The following is a 5,953-nucleotide window of genomic DNA, read 5'->3' as shown; positions in this document are numbered from 1 at the left end:
AGATTATAGGGAGCCTGATAAAAATTAACCACGTCACTACCTGGCTGAATATTCCCCCGAAACTATCATTTCTATTCATATACATCTGAAGAGACAGCAAAGCCCAGCAGATGAAGTGGAGCTAGCATGAGATACTGTATGTGAAGTCCATGCATGCTCAGTAATGTGTCAGTGTAACTGGGGGAGGGCAGACTAAGGAAATGCTCCTTGCTGCCTGCAGCAGACCGATCACTGGGACTGGGGGGGGGGACAGAGGAAATGCCTCCTCCTGCCTGCAGCAGACTGATCACTGGGGGAGGGGAGACTTAGGAAATGCTTCCACCTGCCTGCAGCAGACTGATCACTGTACTAGAGTACTAGAGTCACCACTGGCCATTGAGGTTGTCCCATTGGACTGCTGAATGGCAGGCTGTATAGATGAGAGCTGACTGTGCCACCACTTTGGTGGCTGACCCCTATTTAGCAGAATTCCGGAATCCTGCAAGGGGCACCCCAGAACCTACAAGCAGTGTCTCCATAGAACTGGTCAGAGACCATACCCTATGCATTGGGTTGCTTTTCACAAAATGGCGGGTGGTCAGGGAATGCATTTCTTCAAGAGGCCTCTTACCACATAGTAGTTCCAGCGCCTGGATTAGGCTGTAACCATGACGATGGGCCAGCTCAAGTAACATGAAGACCCTTATACTAATCTCTATCCTCCTCGCACAGGTCTACCACACCTTCCCCATGGTGCCATCTGATGTCTTCTCCTCACAGGTATAGGCCAGATTGATTTTGGTGAACAAGAAATAGAGACAGCGTCCTGCATATCATGTTTCTGAACTTCTCAAAAAACATAGAAATGTCTAAAGTCTTCTGGTTCATGATTCCACGTATCCAAATAATTGGTGGTAATACAGCGCAAAATCAACATACCTGCCAAGGTTTGCTTTTGAGCTGGCTCTTTAAGAGGAGGGAAGCAGTGGAAGTCACAGATCATTGTCCTTATATGATCCATGGGACCCATAGTCTTTCCTGACCCAGCTCAGGCACCTCAGTCCTCCCTGCTGTCTGCATTCTTCCCAAACACTCTCCAAGGAGGTAAGAGGGACAACGAAGGAGATAAGAGAGGGACAACTGAGGAGATAAGAGGGACAACCGATGTCATAAGAGGGACAATTGAGGAGATAAGAGGGACAACCAATGTCATAAGAGGGACAATTGAGGAGATAAGAGAGACAACCGAGGAGATAAGAGGGACAACTAAGGAGATAAGAGGGACAACTGAGGAGATAAGAGGGACAATTGAGATAAGAGAGACAATTGAGGAGATAAGAGAGACAATCGAGGAGATAAGAGAGACAACCGAGGAGATAAGAGGGACAACTGAGGAGATAAGAGGGACAACTGAGGAGATAAGAGGGACAACCAATGTGATAAAAGGGACAACCGAGGAGATAAGAGGCACAACTGAGGAGATAAGAGAGAATATTGAGGAGATAAGAGGGACAATTGAGGAGATAAGAGGCACAACTGAGGAGATAAGAGAGAATATTGAGGAGATAAGAGGGACAATTGAGGAGATAAGAGGCACAACTGAGGAGATAAGAGAGAATATTGAGGAGATAAGAGGGACAATTGAGGAGATAAGAGAGGCAACCGAGGAGATAAGAGAGACAACGGAGGAGATAAGAGGGACACCGGAGGAGATAAGAGGGACACCGGAGGAGATAAGAGGGACAACCTAGGACATGGGTCAGCAACCTGCGGCTCCGGAGCCGCATGTGGCTCTTTCATCCCTCTGCTGCGGCTCCCTGTCCAGGAGCAGAACTACCGAAGGGGCCTCGCTGAGAAAGCGTTGGAATGCTTGACCTATTGGCCGTCACACATTCCACCGCCAAAAAACAGGGCAGGATTACATTGTAATGTGTGACCACGTCACCGGTCACACATTCTAACGCATTCACAAACTTTGATAGAACACCGCCATCAGGGGGGTAAGGCCGGTACCCATGTGAGAGGTCTGGGGAGCCTCTTACATGAGTATCAGCTGTACCAGGTGCGGCATGGCAAAGGTGACAGGGGAGGGGTGGAGGAGGCCGGGCCCAAGCAGCAGCAGGTAAGAGGAGTTGGGAGGAGGTACAGGGAAAGGGACCCCGGTGACCAGGCCCTGCAGAGCCCACCATAGAGAGTATCAGATGGGCTGTGTAGGATCTATGGTGTGCTCTGCAGGTCAGTCTCAGGTGGGCTCTGCGGGGTCTCAGGTAAGTCCAGAGTCCAGTGCGTTACTAAGCCCACATATACCTATATACATGCTATACATATCATACGGGTAAAAAACAACATATGCCGTGTTATCTTCATTTTAGATGACAAAAGGGTTTTGTGGCTCCAGGTGTTTTCTTTATATGTGAGAAACGGGTCCAAATGGCTCTTTGAGTGTTTAAGGTTGCTGACCCCTGACCTAGGAGATAAGAGGGTCAACTGAGGAGATAAGAGGGACACCCGAGGAGATAAGAGGGACACCCGAGGAGATAAGAGGGACACCCGAGGAGATAAGAGGGACACCCGAGGAGATAAGAGGGACACCCGAGGAGATAAGAGGGACACCCGAGGAGATAAGAGGGACACCCGAGGAGATAAGAGGGACACCCGAGGAGATAAGAGGGACACCCGAGGAGATAAGAGGGACACCCGAGGAGATAAGAGGGACACCCGAGGAGATAAGAGGGACACCCGAGGAGATAAGAGGGACACCCGAGGAGATAAGAGGGACAGCGGAGGAGATAAGAGGGACAGCGGAGGAGATAAGAGGGACAGCGGAGGAGATAAGAGGGACACCCGAGGAGATAAGAGGGACAACCGAGGAGATAAGAGGGTCAACCGAGGAGATAAGAGGGACAGCGGAGGAGATAAGAGGGACACACAGGGAGATAAGAGGGACACCCGGGGAGATAAGAGGGACACCCGGGGAGATAAGAGGGACAGAGTGCTTTGGTTCCAGATGAGGAGGCATGGTGCACTGACCAAGTGTAGTCATGTTGGACCTCTAACAGGTCCTCTTTACCCTGTTTTTGGTTTGTTTGTATATTATCTTCTCACTGCCCAGTTTCCCCATTCTCCTTTGTGTCCCGGTTGTATGTGTTTGCTGACACGTTGCTATGTTTCCAGTCCCATTTCTTGGCCCCCGGGGAGTTACACGGAAAGGTCTCCTCACAAATATGTATTCACACGTACCATGATGGCTTCAGGCTTCCTCTCCTGGACAGCGGCTTGTCTACAGATGTGCGGAGGGCTGGGAGCTGTCCTTGGGGGTTGTGGTGCTGAACAGGAAGGGCCATAATAAAACCGGCAGCTCATGTAATGGAGAGGAATTATACCGGCACACAACCAAACCATTCATCATCGTATGCTGCTCGAACAGTCACCTCACATCACAGGCATCACAATGGTTTATCATTATTACTAATATGTATCACAGTGTGATGTACATGTGAAATGCAGCTCCTGTGTCTAGAGCCATGGGGGCCAATGTACAGCCCAGCAGCAGCTTGGAGTCCTTTGTTGCCTGCAATGCCTCCCCTGGACTCCAGCTGTCAGAAGCGGGATTGGGATCAGTCTCTGATCATCTCCTGTATCATGTCTGCAGTCTCTGACCATCTCCTGTACTGTGTCTGCAATCTCTGACCATCTCCTGTATCACATCTGCGGTCTCTGACCATCTTCTGTATTATCTCTGCAGTCTCTTACCATCTCATGTACTATGTCTGCAGTCTCTGACCATCTCCTTTTAGAATGTTTGCAGTCTATGATCATCTCCTGTAGGATGTCTGTAGTCTCTGATCATCTGCTGTAGTATGTCCTCCTCCGGGAAGCACATGACCAATGGCTCGGGTGTGAATGGGGGTCACTTCAATGTCCTGTCTTCGGATGTCTTAGAATCAGTGAGATTTGCTATGATTCTCGCTCTGTACACATTGTACATGTAGCGCTCACCCCCGAAGGAGCCGCCGGTTGCCCGTTTCATCTCTAGTCTGTCAAGGGGATGTTCTTCTGCTGCCCACCCATTAGCACTAACTCCCCTTCTTCTGGTGCCCACAGACTGATGTCCACTCCAGTAGTAAAATGCTGAATAACGATTTATTGAACATCTTCACTGGGGAGAGAGGGTATGGGTGGGGGGATCCTAAGCTTCCAGGGGTAACCAACAAAAGCTCCAGACTCACCAGACCTGGTTGGCATATCAGTGTAGATCCACCTGGGAGACAGCGGACAGCAACTGATGTAACAGACAGACAGGAGGGATGCAGATCCTCAACACAGGAAAGACACCGACCATACTCCTGAAGTCCTCTTAGTTCCAGGGTACTTCAAGAGCCAGCATTGGTCCTGGTTCTCTTCCTCTTTCAGCATCACAGACCTCCTCCATGTTGGGAAACCTTTCCTTCACTCCAGCTTGTGCACACCCCCAGGACTCAGGCCTAGCCAGGGGGGGGCAGGCTGAACAGCACCCAGCCCTATTCCATGGCTGGTCCCGGCTAGTCTGAGCACATGGCAAATCCCTCCAGTATATGTACCCTATCCCAGCATGCACCACTGGCTGACAGAAACCCAGTGATTGGCTGCTGTACTGTACATACACTACAGTGCCTCTCATTGGCTGTGCCACAATATGACAGAGTCACACTCCGCTCAGGGGGGGGTACAGGCAATGCCAGACACCTGGAATTAACCAGATAACTGCCACTATAATTCCAGCCAGGCCGACTACAGCCCCGACTATCACTAAATGTCTAGAAGTCACATCACAGAAGGTGATGGGGGCTACAGGTGATTTTATCATGAAATAGGAATCCTGTCTCTGTGTGTGTGATTTATAGTTCATCTCTTATGATGAAACTACAGTATGAAGTATCTGAGCCCCTCAGAAGTCCATGTCGGGGTTCAGGTCACAGTGGTTGGACGGAGGTCATTCCCAGGCGGCAGCCGTATTTCCAGGAATGGATTGTCTTGGTGGTCGGTGTGAAGCCTCCATGACCCAGAACACTCAGACTGGGAATTAAAGTCTACAAGAGTCTCTACAAGCACGTCCGATACACCTCAGTACAATAACACAAGGTCATCTCCTCGAGTCGGATCTCCAGTGAGGTCAGAGGCCAATCTTCTTTATTCTGGAAGGAGAATTGAAGAAGTCCAGGCTAATGTCTGAGACCCCCGGATCAAACCTCTCTCCTAATCAAGTGCCGCAGATCTCGTGTCCCCGGACGATGATAATAGAAGACAAGAAACCAGCAAGAAATATCTAACGCCAGCTGAACTTGTCTTAAAGGGGCCCTGTCCTAATATATGAAATACACCGCACATAAATTACATAGCACAGAGCAGTGGTTATCAATTCACAAGGTATAGAGGGGACTCAAACGCAGCCCCTGATGTCTCCAAAGGGCCCCATATAATATGTGTTATGCTACAGAATGCTATCATAGATTGAAGAAATGGTCAGAGAGTGTTCTATGGGGGTGGCTGGAGATGGGGGTCACGCTGTAGGAGACGGTCAAGAGACTGGTTACATGAAACTGCTAGAGATTACTGCAAGCCCAAGGAGAAAGCCACACACTGCTGTCTGCCAAATTACAAACCCAAGGAGAAAGCCACACACCGCTGTCTGCCGAATTACAAACCCAAGGAGAAAGCCACACACTGCTGTATGCCGAATTACAAACCCAAGGAGAAAGCCACACACTGCTGTCTGCCAAATTACAAACCCAAGGAGAAAGCCACACACTGCTGTATGCCGAATTACAAACCCAAGGAGAAAGCCACACACTGCTGTCCACCAAATTACAAACCCCAGGAGAAAGCCGCACACTGCTGTCCACCAAATTACAAACCCCAGGAGAAAGCCACACACCGGGTGACACACCGCAGTGACGTCATTTCGTACGTGCGTGATGACGTCACACGCTGTACC

The sequence above is a fragment of the Nanorana parkeri genome, unplaced genomic scaffold (assembly GCF_000935625.1).
Source record: "Nanorana parkeri isolate BGI_ZX_2015 unplaced genomic scaffold, ASM93562v1 scaffold2144, whole genome shotgun sequence".
Lineage (NCBI taxonomy): Eukaryota > Metazoa > Chordata > Amphibia > Anura > Dicroglossidae > Nanorana > Nanorana parkeri.
This window is presented reverse-complemented; position numbering follows the sequence as displayed.